This window comes from Orcinus orca, chromosome 11 (genome assembly GCF_937001465.1).
Source record: "Orcinus orca chromosome 11, mOrcOrc1.1, whole genome shotgun sequence".
NCBI lineage: Eukaryota > Metazoa > Chordata > Mammalia > Artiodactyla > Delphinidae > Orcinus > Orcinus orca.
Window position 1 is genome coordinate 29444171 of NC_064569.1, and position 18003 is coordinate 29462173.

Sequence of the window (18003 nt, forward strand, 5' to 3'; positions counted from 1 at the left end):
AATGTGGAATCAGAATAGGATAAAATAGGGAAAACCACAGCTCTCAAAAGCATTTAAAAGCAACTTTTACAGAGTATATATATCCTACATGTACATTGTATAGATTGTACAAAAATTGTATTTTAGAGGATGGTAACACGATATGTGTTTATATTCAATAATGTAACTCTTTCCATTTTTTTCTGTTTAATAAGGTAGTCTTGGCTATGTTCACCTACTTGATTTTTAATATAAATATTATATTCTACTTGTCAGTTTTCATACATACCAACACACAAACACAACTGGATTTTGAAATGTCTGGCACTTTTTGGTCATTTAACATTAAAGGAAATACTTTTGATGGACTTTGTTTTTTTACACACTCCTTATATATTACTTTAATAGCATTAGAATAATATACTTTGCGAAATAAAAAATTACTAATTCTTAGTTTTGAAATTCTGTTTCCATGTTTTCATTTTGTAGAACTATGATGAACAGTTCTATGCATAAAGGTGATCTGAACTGTTTTTAAGATTCTTCAATATAGTGTCTATAAAGTTGAACTGAGAGGCAAAAGTCATGCATTATCAAAGCTCATAGAAAATTGCTGTCTTGTGTATCATTTAAAAATATTTTCCATTTTAACCATCAGTATGTGTGAGTATACCACAGACTATCTCTGAGAGTATGCTTTAGCATTGTTTTCTTTTTTGTTGTTTCAAAACATCATGTAAGTATAATTTTTCAGACTTTGAGTAGAAAAGATATTGCAGTTGTGTGTGTGTGTGTGTGTGTGTGTTTTCTGTGCTTGTGAGAGCAAGAGAGACAGAGACAAAGACAGAGAGATACTAAGGATTGTAAAGGTGGCACAACTATCTCATTTTCAGTTTTTAGCTATATAAAGAATCAAAGTACTAATTATATTCTGAAAAATCAAAATTATGCCCTAAATGATACAAATTATAATTCATAAACTTAATATAATTTATTATTTTTATTGTTCTCAATTCACTCAGATAATGCACATATAATTATAGGGCTACTATGCAAGGTTCTTTTCAGAACAGCAAGGACTAGATGATTTCATAGCAACTAATTGTAATGCAATAATTCGGGAAGTTTTCTGAAAGCACAAATTTGAGTATGTTAAAATAGTTTCAAATTTTATTTTCCTTGGACAAAAGCTTCTTTTACAGTGCAAATGTATTTTAATTATAAATCTACACTTAAAAATCATATTAAAGGGAAACTATTTTTACTGATACATGCCAGGGGGTAAATAATATTAATGCTAAATGCATACCTTTTAAGAAAAGAATAAAATGGACTATGATATGTCTTTGTTTAAGCACAAAGTTCCAAAGCTCTCCAATTGTCCTTTGGATGAAAGTTGAATCACAGTTTCTTTACTATAGAATCAAATCTGAGCATTTCAAGAGGTAAACAGTGATTCTTTGATGCCTTACTTCAAAGCATTCAGAGGAAATTAATCAAATTAATCCATCCTTCTTTCCACTGGTAACAAAAATTATTCACTGCTTTGGACTCAGGGCATTTCACAAGACCCTAATGAGTATTGGGAAGGAAAAAAAAAGTATTAAATGGTGGCATTAAGAAGGAGACTGTAAAGCACTGAATATTCTTTTTTTTAATGCCAGATTGGAAATGTAATTGAGTGAAGCAGGCCCCGGGTGGTTGGAAGCATTGCAAAGTGCATGGCCCGCCTAAAGGTGGCAGCTGCTACCCAGCAACCATGGATCATTGCCACATTGGAATTCAGAACCAGGTTTGGCAGATATTCCAGTGTTTGTGGAAAAGAAAGAAATTCATATTTTAATGTGAGCTCTCTAAATTTTTGAGTGTTGATGTTAACCAAAAAAAGTCCTTGTGAGCTGAATCAAATAAGTCAGGAAGTTCCTCCTTGTTAAATGAAAAAGCATTATGTACTTGACCTTGGTCTTGCCCCTCCCCAATTTTAATCAAAGTCCTTAAAAGCATTTAGAAAATATTTAAGTGACAATTATTTCTTATGTCAATTTTTCCTTGAGGAGCATCAAGAGAAAAATGTATTTCCTTCCAAAAGCCATTGGTTGAAGACCAAGCAACTCTAATCATTTGGCTAATATGATTGTTTATATATTTCCCAATAATCAAATAATTGTTCTCAGTTGATAAAGGGGAAGAGTATTTAAAAGGTTATTTTTAAATTACAGCAATACAGGTATTTTTTGAAACAAAGGGATATTGCTTTCAATACATTTTTTGCCTAAAATAGATGGTCTCTTTCCATATCTCTTCCAAATCTCTGAACGAATTCTCACGTTTTTTCAAAATTGTTGCTGTAAGCATGGTTAAATTATATCACGTCTATAAGCCAGACTCTCATATTCTGAATCCAGTTCTGATGTTGCTAGCTACTTCACCTTGTGTGTCTTACCCAAATTTCTTGAGTCCCAGGTTCCTCATCTAGAAAATAATGGTCATTTTGGGATCAACTTCAGAGGCTTACTATGAGGATTTTGTAAGGAAATCTTTAAAGCTATCAGTGATAGAAAGTGTTCCATACATCTTAGTTATCATTATGTCCTTTGAAGTCATTCTTTTTTCCTGGTTTACATGGAAATACTGCTGCAGATGTCAGAAGACACATTTTTCTCCCACCTGAAACATTGCACATTTGTAGCAACCATCTTCATAGAGGAAAACAGAATTCTTATTCACTGCTGCATATATTTAATGTATTTGTGAGATCACTCTACCCCGTTTCTGGTCTTTATAAAGTTATCATAAAATTATAAGTGTCTTTGACAATTATCTAGTTACTAGACACAAAAGTATGAATACATGGGAACTCAGAGAGACTGAGTGATTTGCCTGGGATAAATAAATAAGAAGGTGGCAGAACCGGGACTAAAATTGTGTTTCTTTGTTTTGCTTTCATTATATATTTCTATCTAAATATATTTAAGTTGAAATTATAAATATTAAAAAAATTTGAATGCCTTAATTCATAGACTTTCTCCATTAAATTGGAAAGAAAAGGCTACATTAACAAGAGAAAACCATTATTTTTATAGGGAAATTTTGTCAATTAAGCTGCAGTATGCCAAACATCTGTGTACCTGTCAACCAATTCTACATGATTGACATAGTTTGCATTCATATACAGATATTCCTGCATTTTGAGATCTAGTTTTACACATTGACATTTTAATATAAATGATCAATAGAAAATCATATTCCATGGGCATCATGAATGAGTCAACAAATTTATTTGGCTTACTCTAAATAAATATTTCTTAAATGTCACATTTGCACAGCATTAAAAGTTTTAAGCAAATACTCATGAAGCATGCCCCGTGACACTGATGATTGAATATATTATCTTGTCTCTTTCTAATGAAGAAAACAGTGTAGTTGCCAACTTTATATGAACTAAGGGAAGTTCTCTGACCACATGAGATGTCATTTCAAAATAGATTTCCTTTGGAAGGATGATATTATGCTAAAATAATATGAGATTTATTTTTATTGCCCACTAAAGAACTAAGGAAAATACAATGCCATGGAAATTGTTATTTTAATGCTGTATTCAAAAGAATAAAAGTTAAATATAGAACTTTGAATTGCTTTTCTTCTCTCCTCACTGGTAGTATATGTTCGTATTCTGGAGATTGGGAAATTCAACTTCACACAACACATCCAGCTAATGAGATTGCAGAAACATTGTGCTCTCCATCATTTCCTTATCAGTGACAGTCCATTAAAAGCTCTAACCCCATGAAGTGAATTTCAGTTTTAAACTTTTGCATTCTGAAAACGGTCTTCCCAAGACCATTAATAGATAAGATGGATGCCACATTTGTTGACAGTTCAAGATACTTTTACCCTACTAGAACTGTTTTGAAACCAACAACAGATCTATTATCTTCTTTTACACAGAAATTTTATAGTGCTATTTTAGTGAATTGCAAAACTCTGAAGGAAATTTTACTTTTATTTACCTGTGTTTTTGTTTCCTTACACAATGCAGTAAAATATGTACAATGTGTGTTTGTAGTCTACATGTGAATTGCATCCTTTCAGAAAAATTGAATAGGTCTACTAAAAACAATTTTCCTTTCAAGTGTGGCATGCTTTGTCCTTCTGAGAACAGAAAGATGATGATTTATTCCTGGATTCTTAATAGTTTTTGTTGCAATAAGTTAGTCATGATCACAATTGAATGTCAGGATTGTAAAATAATCAAAACAGCCTTTCCAAACTTAGTGTGGAGAAACTGAACAAATGCAAGCACAAAGATATGACTTCACCTCCTGACAAAGAAGGAGGAGGAGATTCCTGCCCAGACTGATGTCCCAAAGAAACAACCATGATTGTGAGGCATGGCATCCAGGGGGAGTTAAAGTCTTACTATTTTAGGTAATTTTTAAAATTGAAAATGTGTACAAGTTTCCTTCCATGAATGTAGTTAGAACATGTCAAAAAAGAACGGAATTCAACTCTCTGAATTCAGTCTCAGAGGTTTCAGAAAATAGTAGGGATAGTCACCTGAAGCAATTAGGCTTTTGAGAAGAATGCATATGGGCCACTGCTCTAGCTGTCCCTGAATGGGGACTGGAGACAAGGGCACAAATCTAGGTTTCTGGAGCTGTCCAATCAATAACTAGTGCCTTTGAAATATAAAATTCAGGAAACAATCAATGTATACTTAGGATTATTTGGTGATACAAAAAGTGCAGAAATAAATATGCCTGGAGATGGAGATAAAGCTACTGATCTACAGTGCACAGAAAACTGGATACACTGAGTAGAGTGACAAATACATGGTGTGCTGAAGAGAAGAGCTGTGTTGTCCTGTCAGGTACTGAGATTAAAATCTGTTTACAAAAAATAAATAAATAAATAAGAAAAAAAAACTGTTTACAACATTCAGCAAAAGAGGGTTGGCTCCCTTTGGAAATTTATTTGTACTTCAAAGGATGCTAAATAGAAACAGGATCGAAGATATGTTTGAAAGAAATATGCTGTATTTGAAGTGAAATCATCTCCCATCTTTAGTGAAAATAGCTCCATAATATCCCAGAAGCCAGGAGCACTATAGAGAGATTGTTTGGGTGGAATTACCAAATACACTTACTTACATTAAATTAATATCAGTAATAGTCAATACACTTTGATCATTTTCTATGTATAGTAGTATACTTTATGTGGCTTATGTTATTTAATCTCTTCAATTAATCTATGAGGAGTCACTCAATGTTTGTCAACGTCACAGATTAATAAATTGAGTTTAATACAGATTAGGTATGTTTTCTCAAGATTATGAAACTAGAAAGCATCAGAATAAGAGTTTTCAAACCCTTATTTAGCAAGGCAGTATATACTTCCTAATGCATATGATTAAGAAACAAGTTATCTCATACTTTATGTATATGTTATTTGATACTAAGAGACTCAGCCAATCCTTCTGAGGGTACAGGTAACGGTAAACGCTTTTTCTTTCCACCCAAAAGCTTCAGATAAAATGTTTTTAAGTGAATTGACTGTAAATAAAATTTTAATTTTATCTTAACAATATGCTAGAAAGATAGTTTTAAAAGTTTTTCATAATTCAAGATGATTTATATAATTTATATAATGTTCACATTAATTAAAACATGGTAACTGGGGTACACGTATGGATAATTAGAGTAAGTTGGTAAGCTAAATATTCTGTCTAACATAGATTATAAATTTGAGTAGACAAGAAAAATATGTTGCAATATCCATTTGAGCAACAGCAGCTTCTTATTACAAACACCATGCTTAATATAACTATCCCTAGATATAAGTGAAAAATATCGATTATCACAGTTTTGCTTTTTGCTTTTTTTAGTAAACAAAAGAGATATTAAGTTTCAGAATGATGAGCTCAACTTTCTTATTCCATGTGTCATTAGGATGTGGTATATAAATATTCTCCAACTTTGCTCTATATCTTCACAACAAAGTGCAATGATAAACTAATGCTTTGCAATCTGAAAATTACATTTGTCACTTTTTTCCTCTAAGGGTGTCAGATTGAAAAACCCTTCTCATTTATGATCTGTGCTTCAATTACAGTTGAATTCAAGACTACATGAAAGAACTTGGTGCTGACAGTATTCAGTTTTCACATGGATATGGTTTTCCAAGACACCATAGTTTTCTGCTCCTTGTCCTTACTCATCTGTCTACTTGCCTCTTAGATTAAATATTTTCAACAAATATGCCTATTTGAAAGGGTCTTGTTTGAATTTTAATGTTATTATTTTGCTGCCCCATTTATACCTTATACTTAAATAAATTGCTTCTCCCCACTGCTGTAGCTTGTTACAAAGTCTCCATTGTGGATGACAAAAATGTTTCATAATATCTGACCCTGAGGTGGCTAACATGATTCCAACACAGTATCTACAGGATAAATCCAAGCACCTCAAGGATAGATAGGTGTAGAAAGATCAAGTTAACAAAAACTAACACTTATAATATGAAAAAAAAAACTAGAACAACATGCAGTGCTTAACAAAATAATATACTGAGAAGAATATGAATATTACAATGTCTATATTTGTTGTCACTCACATAGAAGTATGGTGTTATCATTAGTCATTGAATTAGCCTAACTAGATTTTGATGGCTAAGAACACTCTCCAAATAGGCATCTTGATTTTTTCCACTGAGATGGGATTGGAATTTCAGTTCTCCAACTAAGAGATGTTTTATATCAACCCAACTTGACATAATTAGCCAATTCTCAATTTAATGTGTCATCCAATCTCTCCCCACTGATGTTCATAAATTTTGTATACACTCTGATTTCATTGGATTATTCATTATTTTTGACTTGACTCTCTATTCCAAGGGAAAAATAAAAGGTTTTATAGTACATTATAGTAGTTGCTAGATCATATACCTAAATTTTAGCTTCTTTTCACATTTATAATCATAAATCTATTAAATTAATTTCCAGAACATTTTGAAATATAGGTGGATTGAGATACACATTCTTGTCATGTTTAGATACGTCTGTTGGTACTTATGCTTTCTTTGAATTTTATTAAACATTGAATTTATTTTACCAAGTATAAAAATATATTCTCTCTTAAGATTTAATTGCTATTTACTAGTGATATTTGAGATTTGCTTTTTTTAAAATAATGCGAGTCAGTCTGTGGTTTGACACAGCAAAGTCCATTTCAACTTATAGCCCAGAACTATTTAAATAATATGAGAATTAGTTGATTTTAGGTATATGAAAATTTCCTTTCTAAAGACCTGTGATTTTTGTACCTTTCAACATGGTAGTTCTTGTAGATCTTTTTAAAAATTTCTTCATTATTATGGTACTATTCAGTATTCTTCTCATATATTAATCAATGATGCTAATGTATCTTAATATAAATAATGAATTTTATTTAGTAATTAAATAAATTACCATAGAATTATTTTCAAAATACCTTATGATTTTACAACATTTATATTAGGAGTCATCAAGCTCTAAAATATTTTTCCTGAAGAGATCTGGCAAGATTTTATATAAATTTTTAGTAAATGCTTATTTTTGCCTTTTTTCTACTTTATTTCATATTCACATCACAATAATGACTCTTCTAATTTAAAATATAAACCATAGAGATTTCCTTAAAGGTGGCAGGGGAGGACTGGAACTGTCAAAGACAGAGTGACAGGTGGGGTTGGGAATAAGTGAACGGTCTTGACAGACTCAAAGTTGCTGGCAGCTTGGAACTGCACCTGGTAGGACAGTGGATGGATCTTGCAACTGTACACTTTGGACATAAACTGGTTAGTGGGCTGCTTGGGCCGGCATTCAGCATGCACCATGAAGAGCAATGTGAGGGAAACTGGTACCCAAGTAGGGGCCTTCTGTGTGGTGCTGCCTCGATGGTGTCTTAGGTGTGGAATTGTCCATGCACTTGGGGCAGTAGAGCTTCACCAGGGCCTCACCTGGGGTGTCAGAAAGGCTATTGGAAAGCATTGGCTTGTTCTCACAGTGCACGTGGGGCAGTAGCCGAACTCTCCCTGCTGGTACTTTTCCAACATCTGGGCGGTGCCATGGTTTGTGAGGATATAGGTGGTCCGGGTGAACCCATACAGCATCTTGGCTGACTGCTTAATCAGGGTTCTCTGGTTGGGGTTGTCTTCCAGCTCTTCATCAGGCTCCAGGTCCAAGATCATGTCTAGAGCTTGTCTACAGTGAGGCACCTGCTCATTGAGTTGACTGAGATTAAATTTGCCCTGGATGGAGTCTTCATCCACTTCACAGAAGAATTCATAGTCATGGAGCCCACAGAACCAGTATAAATAACACTTCCTGATGTTTAAATCATTTTTTTAAATTTGTCATTTATTTTTCCTTACTGATTTCCTGATGCTTCTTTGTCTCTGTAATTTTGCTTTCTTGAGTGATCATAAAAGTCTTTGAAAGTTAGGGGTCTTTTTTTCCTTTTGTTTTGCAAAGCATGTCATGATTAAAATGACATTATTTTAATGAATTAATAAATAAAAATATAATGGGAATGATATTTTTAATTTCTATGTACTTTTAAGTGTTTATTGAACATAGTATCGGTAAAGACTAGTAACCACATCAAAAGAGTTCAGCTCAATGGATTGATTTCACATGTCAGAAGATACCTGCTTAGTCAGACTCAGATCAAAAACAGAATACCAATAACCTAGCACATTCTCATCTCAGTAAAAATTGTTCCACTTAACTGCTCTCATGACTTCTAAAACCAGAGATTCGTCCTTTTTTTGTACTTAGTATTGATAAATTATGCATTATGCACATTATAGATGATCAATTCCCATTGTGTGAGTATTCCACAATTTTTACGGCTTCTCCTATGAGTGGATATTTATGTGGATAGCACCCAGTTTGGGCTTACAAATAATGCTATAATGAATATTCTAGTGCATGCCTTTCAGTGAACTTATGAATGCACTCCTGTTGGGTTTAGGTATATATATAGGAGTGGAGCTGATTATCTTTGGAACTGTGTATCTTCAGCTTTTGTAAATACTGCAGTTTTTCAAACTGTCCTTATGCTTGAGGTTTTTTTTCTATTGATACCATTTTTTTTTAGTACATCTCTATTGGAGTATAATTGCTTCACAATACCATATTAGTTTCTGTTGCACAACAAAGCAAATCAGCCGTATGCATACACATGTCCCCATATCCCCTCCCTCTTAAGCCTCCCTCCCATCCTCCCTATCCCACCCTTCTAGGTCACCTCAAAGCACCGAGCTGATCTCCCTGTGCTATGCTGCTTCTTCCCACCAGCCAACTATTTTACATTCGGGAGTGTATATACATCAATGTTACTCTCACTTTGCCCCAGCTTCCCCCTCCCACCCCATGTCATCAAGTCCATTTTCTATGTCTACCTCTTTATTCCTGCCCTGCAACTAGGTTCATCAGTACCATTTTTTTTAGATTCCATATATATGCATTAACATATGGTGACATACTTCACTCTGTATGACAGACTCTAGGTCCACCCACCTCACTACAAATAACTCAGTTTAGTTCCTTTTTATGGCTGAGTAATATTCCATTGTATATATGTGCCACATCTTCTTTATCCATTCCTCTGTCGATGGACACTTAGGTTGGTTCCATGTCCTGGTTATTGTAAATAGTGCTGCAATGAACATTGGGGTGCATGTCTCTTTTTGAATTATGGTTCTCTCAGAGTATATGCCCAGTAGTGGGGTTGCTAGGTCATATGGTAGTTCTTTTTTTAGTTCTTTAAGGACCCTCCATACTGTTTTCCATAGTGGTTGGATCAATTTACATTCCCACCAACAGTGCAGGAGGGCTCCCTTTTCACCACACCCTTTCCAGCATTTATTGTTTCTAGATTTTTTGATAATGGCCATTCTGACTGGCGTGAGGTGATACCTCATTGTAGTTTTGATTTGCATTTCTCTAATAATTAGTGATGTTGAGCATCTTTTCATGTGCCTTTTGGCCAACTGTATGTCTTCCTTGGTGAAATGTCTATTTAGGTCTTCTGCCCACTTTTTAACTGAATTGTTTGTTTGTTTGATATGGAGCTGCATGAGCTATTTGTATATTTTGGAGATTAATCCTTTGTCTGTTGTTTTATTTGCAAATATTTTCTCCCATTCAGAGGGTTGTCTTTTTGTCTTGTTTATGGTTTCCTTTGTTGTGCAAAAGCTTTTAAGTTTAATTAAGTCCCATTTGTTTATTTTTGTTTTTATTTCTGTTACTCTAGGAGGTGGGTCAAAAAAGTTCTTCCTGTGGTTTACGTCAGAGTGTTTTTCCTATGTTTTCCTCCAAAAGTTTTATAGTGTCTGGTCTTACATTTAAGTCATTAATCCATTTGGAGTTTATTTTTGTGTATGGTGTTAGGTAGTGTTCTAATTTCATTCTTTTACATGTAGTTCTCCAGTTTTCCCAGCACCACTTTTTGAAGAGGGTGTCTTTTCTCCATTGTATGTTCTTGCCTCCTTTGTCATAAAACAGGTGTCCATATGTGCATGGATTTATCTCTGGTCATTCTGTCCTGTACCATTGATCTATATTTGTTTTTGTTCCAGTACCTTGCTGTCTTGATTACTGTAGCTTTGTGGTATAGTTTGAAGTCGGGGAGGCTAATTCCTCCAACTCCATTTTTTTTTCTCAAGATTGCTTTGGCTATTCAGGATCTTTTGTGTTTCCATATGAATTGTAAGATTTTTTGTTCCATTTCTGTGAAGAATGCCATTGGTAGTTTGATAGGGATTACACTGAATCTGTAGATTGCTTTAGGCTATATAGTCATTTTCACAATATTGATTCTTCCAATCCAAGAACATGGTATATTTCTCCATCTGTTTTTTGTCATCTTTGGTTTCTTTCATCAGTGTTTTATAGTTTTCTGAGTACAAGTCTTTTGCCTCCTTAGGCAGGTTTATTCCTAGGTATTTTATTCTTTTTGCTGCAATGGTAAATGGGAGTGTTTCCTTAATTTCTCTTTCTGATTTTTTGTTGGTGGTGTGTAGGAATGCCAGAGATTTCTGTGCATTAATTTTGTATCCTGCAACTTTATCAAACTCATTGATTAGTTCTAGTAGTTTCCTGGTGGTATCTTTAGGATTTTCTATGTATAGCATCATGTCATCAGCAAATAGTGATGGTTTTAATCCTTATTTTTCCAATTTGTATTCCTTTTATTTCTTTTTTTTCTCTGATTGCCATGGCTAAGACTTCCAAAACTATGTTGAATAAGAGTGGCGAGAGTGGACATCCTTCTCTTGTTCTTGATCCTAGTGGAAATGCTTTCAGTTTTTCACCATTGAGTATGATGCTTGCTGTGGGTTTGTCATATATGGACTTTATTATGTTGAGGTAGGTTCCCTCTATGCCCACTTTCTTGAGGGTTTTTATAATAAATTGGTGTTGAATTTTGTCAGAAGTTTTTTCTGCATCTACTGAGATGATCATATTGTTTTTATTCCTTAAATTGTTAATGTGGTGTATCACATTGATTGATTTGCATATATTGAAGAATCCTTGCATCCCTGGGATAAATTCCACTTGATCATGGTGTGTGATCCTTTTAATGTGCTGTTGGATTCTGTTTGCTAGTGTTTTGTTCAGGATTTTTACATCTCTGTTCATCAGTGATATTGGCCTGTAGTTTTCATTTTTTGTGATACCTTTTTCTGGTTTTGGTATCAGGGTGTTGGTGGCTTTGTATAATGAATTTGGGAGTGTTTCTCCCTCAGCAATTTTTTAGAAGAGTTTGAGAAGGATTGGTGTTTGCTCTTCTCTAAATGTGCTCTTCTCTAAATGTTTGATAGAATTCGCGTGAGAAGCCATCTTGTCCTGGACATTTTTTTGTTGGAAGACTTTTAATTATGGTTTCCATTTCATTACTTGTGATAGGTCTGTTCATATTTTCTAATTCTTCCTGGTTCAGTCTTGGAAAATTGTACCTTTCAAAGAATTTGTCCATTTCTTCATGGTTGTCCATTTTATTGGCATATGGTTGTTTGTAGTAGTCTCTTATAATCCTTTGTATTTCTGCAGTGTCTGTTGTGATTTCTCCTTTTTCATTTCTAATTTTATTGATTTGTGTCCTCTCCTTCTTTTTCTTGATGTCTAAGGGTTTATCAATTTTGCTTATCTTCTCAAAGAACCAGCTTTTAGTTTTATTGATCTTTGCTATTGTTTTCTTCATTTCTATTTCATTTATTTCTGCTCTGATCTTTATGATTTCTTTCCTTCCTCTGACTTTGGGTTTTCTTTGCTCTTCTTTCTTTAGTTGTCTTAAAAGTAACATTAGATTGTTTATGTGAGATTTTTCTTGTTTCTTGAGGTGAGATTGAATTGCTGTAAACTTCCCTCTTAGAACTGCTTTTGCTGTGATGCATAGGTTTTGGGTCATTGTGTGTTCATTGTCATTTGTTTCTATGTATTTTTTATTTCTTCTTTGATTTCTTCAGTGATCTCTTGGTTATTTAGGAGAGCACTGTTTAACTTCCATGTTTTTTTGTGTTTTTTACAGGTTTTTTCCTGTAATTGATTTCCAATCTCATAGTGTTGTGGTCAGAAAAAAGGCTTAATAGGTTTCAATTTTCTTAAATTTACCGAGGCTTGATTTGTGACCCAAGATGTGATCTATCCTGGAGAATGTTCCATGAGTACTTGAGAATAAAGTGTATTCCATCACTCTTGGGTGGAATGTTCTATAAATATCAATTAGATCTATGTGGTCTATGATGTCATTTAAAGTTTGTGTTTCCTTATTAATTTTCTGTCTGGATAATCTGTCCATTGGTGTAAGTGAGGTGTTAAAGTTCCCTACTATTCTTTTGTTACTGTCGATTTTTCCTTTCATGGTTGTTAGCATTTGCCTTATGTATTGAAGTGCTCCTATGTTGGGTGCATAAACATTTATAATTGTTATATCTTCTTTTTGGACTGATCCTTTGATTATTATGTAATGTCCCTCCTTATCTCTTGTAAAAGTCTTTATTTTAAAGTCTATTTTATCTGATACAAGTATTGCTACTCCAGCTTTCTTTTGATTTCCATTTACATGGAATATCTATTTCCATCCCTTCACTTTCAGTCTGTATGTGTCCCTAGGACTGAATTAGGTCTCTTGTAGACAGCATATATATGGGTCTTTTTTTGTATCCATTCAGCCAGTCTGTGTCATTTGGTTGCGGCATTTAGTTTATTTACTTTCAAGGTTATTATCGATATGTATGTTCCTATTACCATTTTCTTAATTGTTTTCGGTTTGTTTTTGTGGGTCTTTTTCTTCTCTTTGTGTTTCCTGCTTAGGGAAGTTTCTTTAGCATTTGTTGTAAACTGTTTTCATGGTGCTGAATTCTCTTAGCTTTGGTTTGTCTGAAAAGTTTTTGACTTCTCCATCAAACCTGAATTAAATCCTTGCTGGGTACAGTAATCTTGGTTGTAGGTTTTTTTCTTTCATCACTTTAAGTATATCCTGCCACTCCCTTCTAGCTTGCAGGGTTTCCACTGAAAAATCAGCTGATACCCTTACGGGAATTTCTTTGTATATTATATTTTTGTTTTTCTCTTGCTGTTTTTAATATTTTTCTTTGCATTTAATTTTTGTTAATTTGATGAATATGTGTACTGGTGTATTTTTCCTAGGTTTTATCCTGTATTGGGACTCTCTGTGCTTCCCGGATTTGGGTGACTCTTTCCTTTCCCATGTTAAGGAAGTTTTCCACTATAATCTCTTCAAATATTTTCTCAGACCATTTGTTTTTCTCTTCTTCTGGGACGCCTATAATTTGAATGTTGGTGCATTTAGTATTGTCCCAGTGGCCTCTGAGATTGTCTTCAATTCTTTTCATTCTTTTTTTCTTTATTTTTCTCCTCAGCAGTTATTTCCACCATTTTGCCTTCCAGCTCACTTATTCGTTCTTCTGCTTCCGCTATTCTTTTACTGATTCCTTCTAGTGTATTTTTCATTTCAGTTATTGTGTTGTTCATCTCTGTTTGTTCTTTAGTTCTTCTAGGTCTTTGTTAAACACTTCTTGTATTTTCTCAATCCGTGCTTCCATTCTATTTCTGAGATTCTGAATCATCTTTGCTATCATTACTCTGAATTCTTTTTCAGGTAGATTGCCTATTTCCTTTTCATTTACTTGGTCTTGTAGGTTTTTACCTTGCTCCTTCAACTGTGACATATTTTTTTGCCATCTCATTTTTTTTTTTTTTTAATGAGTAGGTTGTGTTCCTGTTTTACTGGTTGTTTGGCCCGAGGCTTCCAACACTAGAGTTTGTAGACTATTGAGTAGAGATGGTCTTTGTGCTGAGATGAGGAACCTCTGGGAGACCTCACTCTGAAGAATATTCCCTGGAGTCTGAGGTTCTCTGTTAGTCCAGTGGTTCAGACTCAGAGCTCCCATTGCAAGAGCTTCCGCCCGACCCCGAGGTCATGAATCAAGATCCCACAAGCCATGTGGGGCAGCAAAAAAAAGAGAAAAAAAAAGAACAGTAACAAAGTAAAAATAAAATTAGACTAGGAAACTAACAGACTTATTAGAAAGAATGTAAAAATAAAAAGATATATGAATCAACAACTGGAGTGTACATCAGTACCCTATAGTAAAAAAGAGGAGGAGGGAAAAGGAAAAAAAAAGGTGAGGGAGGGAAGGCCTTGACTGTGGAGAGCGAGACCTAAGCAAGGGTGAGGTTTGGGTGGTGTATGGGGCCGATGCTCAGGACCCACAAGGCTGGAAAATGTCCTGAGGGCTGTGGGGGATGGGGCTTATACTCAAGGAACAGTAGGAACCCAGGCGTGCCACCCATCCCTGGTCTCAGAGGGTAGGGGACCTCACCTGGGAGCCCAGCAGGGGCAGAGCAAATGCCCTCCTCTCCTCTCCTGCTCCTCTGGTCTGGGGTCTGGGAGGGTCCCTCCTGCCTGCCTCTCTGATCTCCCAGGCCTCTCTCCTATGTCCCCAGGACCAATATGGTAGGGGGAAAAGGGGGCCTTGGAGGGCAGGGGACCAGCCTGGGAGCTCAGCAGGCTCCCTGTGCCCAAGTGAGTAGGGTAATCACCCTCTGCTCCTCTCCTGATCCTCGTGGATGGCCCCTCCTTTCTGCCACTCCTGATCTCCCCAGCCTCCCTCCTATGTCCCCAGGACCCAGGCAGCCTGGATGGGGCTTTGAGGGGAGGGGGAATTGGCTTGGGAACTCAGCAAGCTCCCCAGCACAAGGGACACCAATGCTGTCTGGGCTACACTTCTCCCCCATCAGTCTGCCTACATCCTACTCGTTCACTCTGAGGTTCCTCCTGTCTCCTTGGGGGTCAGAGTCCCCTACCAGTGGCTGACAGGCACCCTAGTTGTGGGGAGAAGCTAACTCTGTGTGTTCCCACACCGCCATCTTGACTCCTCCCTTGTGCTTGAGTTTTGAGGTACATAATTTACTTTGATATTTATAAGAAATCTAAAAACTCAGCTTTTATTTTCCTATTTACACAAACTTTCAGAAATGTGTGTTTTAACTTCAAAATATTTTATCACATTTTGTTATAATTACTAGTTTTATAACATTGTGGTAAGAAAATGTGATGTAAACCCTTATAATTTATCTGTTTTCAAGTGTGTTGCAATTTATTTTAAAATGTCCAAAGTATGTTGGAAAAATAGGAGACAGAAAGTGGATAGAGTGAGAACATAGTTACATAGAAAGAACAGTCTACAGTTTAGTAGTTAAATGACCTCAATTTCCTTTTTCTATTATCTTCTTGTTATGTTGAAATTTTTTCCTTTTTCATACTATCATTGATTTCTTATTAACTTCTTTTTTACCTTCTTATCATTTTTTTCTAACACTCAATGGTTTCAGACTAATCATATCCCTAATTTAGACTGGTATATTTGTAAATGTCAATTGACATTTCTTTCATTCTTCATCACTTTTTAAATAGTTTTTGTATATAATTTTTTTTTCATTTTTATCAAACATTTGGGTAATTTGTTTCTCTCTGTGTACATGTAGTTATTGCATCTTTAAAACTCAGACTTTATACTTTTGCTTTTGATACAGGAATTTAACCAAAAAAAGGATTATTGCTGTGACATTTATAATCATATTAATGTTTCTTGTTGTCTTAGGGCCTCTAGTGTGGCTGTAATTTTTAGATTTTGTTTTTTGCTTTCCTAGCAGTATTTTTTAATCTCACCTAAACCCATTTTTGCCTCATTATTCCTTTCTCATTCCAGCCTGTTCTTCCCATCTAATTAGTTATTGCTGTTTTATAGACATTATGTATTTTTATGTGATTATGACAACAAAAGTTTTCCTGAAATTCCTCCTAGGTCATTGAGTGTTTTTTTGACACATGTGTACTGGGCTCCTATTTTCCAAAAATGATTCTAGGTCTTGGGGACTGATCAACTAGCAAGAAAAACTTGAGTTCTTACACTTGAGGAACTTGAATTCTGACAGGGGCAAGGGGGGCAATCAATAAAATATTTGGAAAATAAAAGAATAAACATAGTAGATAAAAATTCGTGTTATGAAAAAAATCTAACAGACCAAGAGTTTTCATAGTACATTGGGGCAGTTGATGTGGAGTGGTCAGGTGTGGCCTCTGTGAGGAATGAAATTGAAGGAGTAAGCCAGGCGATTACGTGGGGAAAGCCATTTCCAGACAAAAAAATATCCTGTGCAAAAGACTTAAGTCAGGTCTAGTATAAAATACATCTTCTCACCATTGGAAAAATATTACTTTCATGTACATTTGCATCTTTACACTGTCAAAGTATCATTATTTAGTTTAATACAGTCTTTGCTCCAATTATCACAAACAAATGTAGAAATGCATTACCTCTTCTTTGGATGAACTTAATCTGGATACTTTATCACAATATTTTAAGGTATATCATGAACTACAATTTGTTAATATAAAACTTAAAGAGCCAGTTAAAAAATATGAAGTTGATTTTTTATCATTAATTTAGAACAATTTTACATGCTTCCAATTAATTTAGAGATTACCAAAAAAGGGGCATTTAAAAAGCATTGATCTTCAGAAAACCTTTACTAAGTAATTATAAGCTCTTAAGATCACTTTCCTTTAGGGCTTCCCTGGTGGCACAGTGGTTGAGAGTCCGCCTGCCGATGCAGGGAACACGGGTTCGTGCCACGGTCCGGGAAGATCCCACATGCCGCGGAGTGGCTAGGCCCATGAGCCATGGCCGCTGAGCCTGCGTGTCCAGAGCCTGTGCTCCACAACGGGAGAAGCTGCAACAGTGAGAGGCCTGCGTACCGCCAAAAAAAAAAAAAAAAAAAAAATCACTCTCCTTTGGAAAGGAAAGCATGTGTTCTTTTGTGTAATCCATCTTAAACTTTAAAGTTTTTCATTCTGGGCAAAAGAAGTTTGCTCAATATTTTCCAAAATAAATATTTCTAGATGCACAGTAAGTTAGCAAAAGACGAGAATTTAAGCTATGTAAATTTTGAAAATTTTAGTGGATTATGTTTGTCACTAATTTCTAGTACTGAATCCTCTCACTAGATCTTTTTAGAACTGTATTTAGTTTTTTGCTGTTGTTGTTTCTTTTTTTTTTTTTTTTTTGCATATTGCCTTTATTTTGCAGAAAATGTTTTGCTCATTGTCTTTGGCTATTTTTTTCAGAAGAAAAATATTGCCATTGTATGTTTAACAATACAAGAGGCAATTACATATGCTCAAAATAAACACATTCTATTGGGCAGAACAGTGAAATTTCCATTGCAGTTAAAGTCTGTTGTCCTCAACTATGAATTTATTATTTTGTCCCTAACAGCTTAACTATAAGTATGATAGCTGTCACAAAAGGGACCTGAAAACTACTCTGAAGAAACAAGGAATGCAATTGAAAGTATGCTTTTTATTTCACTAAATAAGACGAGTTGAGTTTATTAATTCTAGTGTGTCAAATCTTCTATATTCTGTAAGAGACACAAAAAAATAAGTTTCTGGA

The 18003-nt window shown here is 34.8% G+C and overlaps 1 pseudogene; it reads right to left on the minus strand.

The window, feature by feature from the left end:
* Positions 1-7650: 7650 nt before the first annotated feature.
* Positions 7651-15415, minus strand: LOC125960449 (casein kinase II subunit beta-like; annotated as a pseudogene).
* Between the last annotated feature and the right edge of the window lie 2588 nt (positions 15416-18003).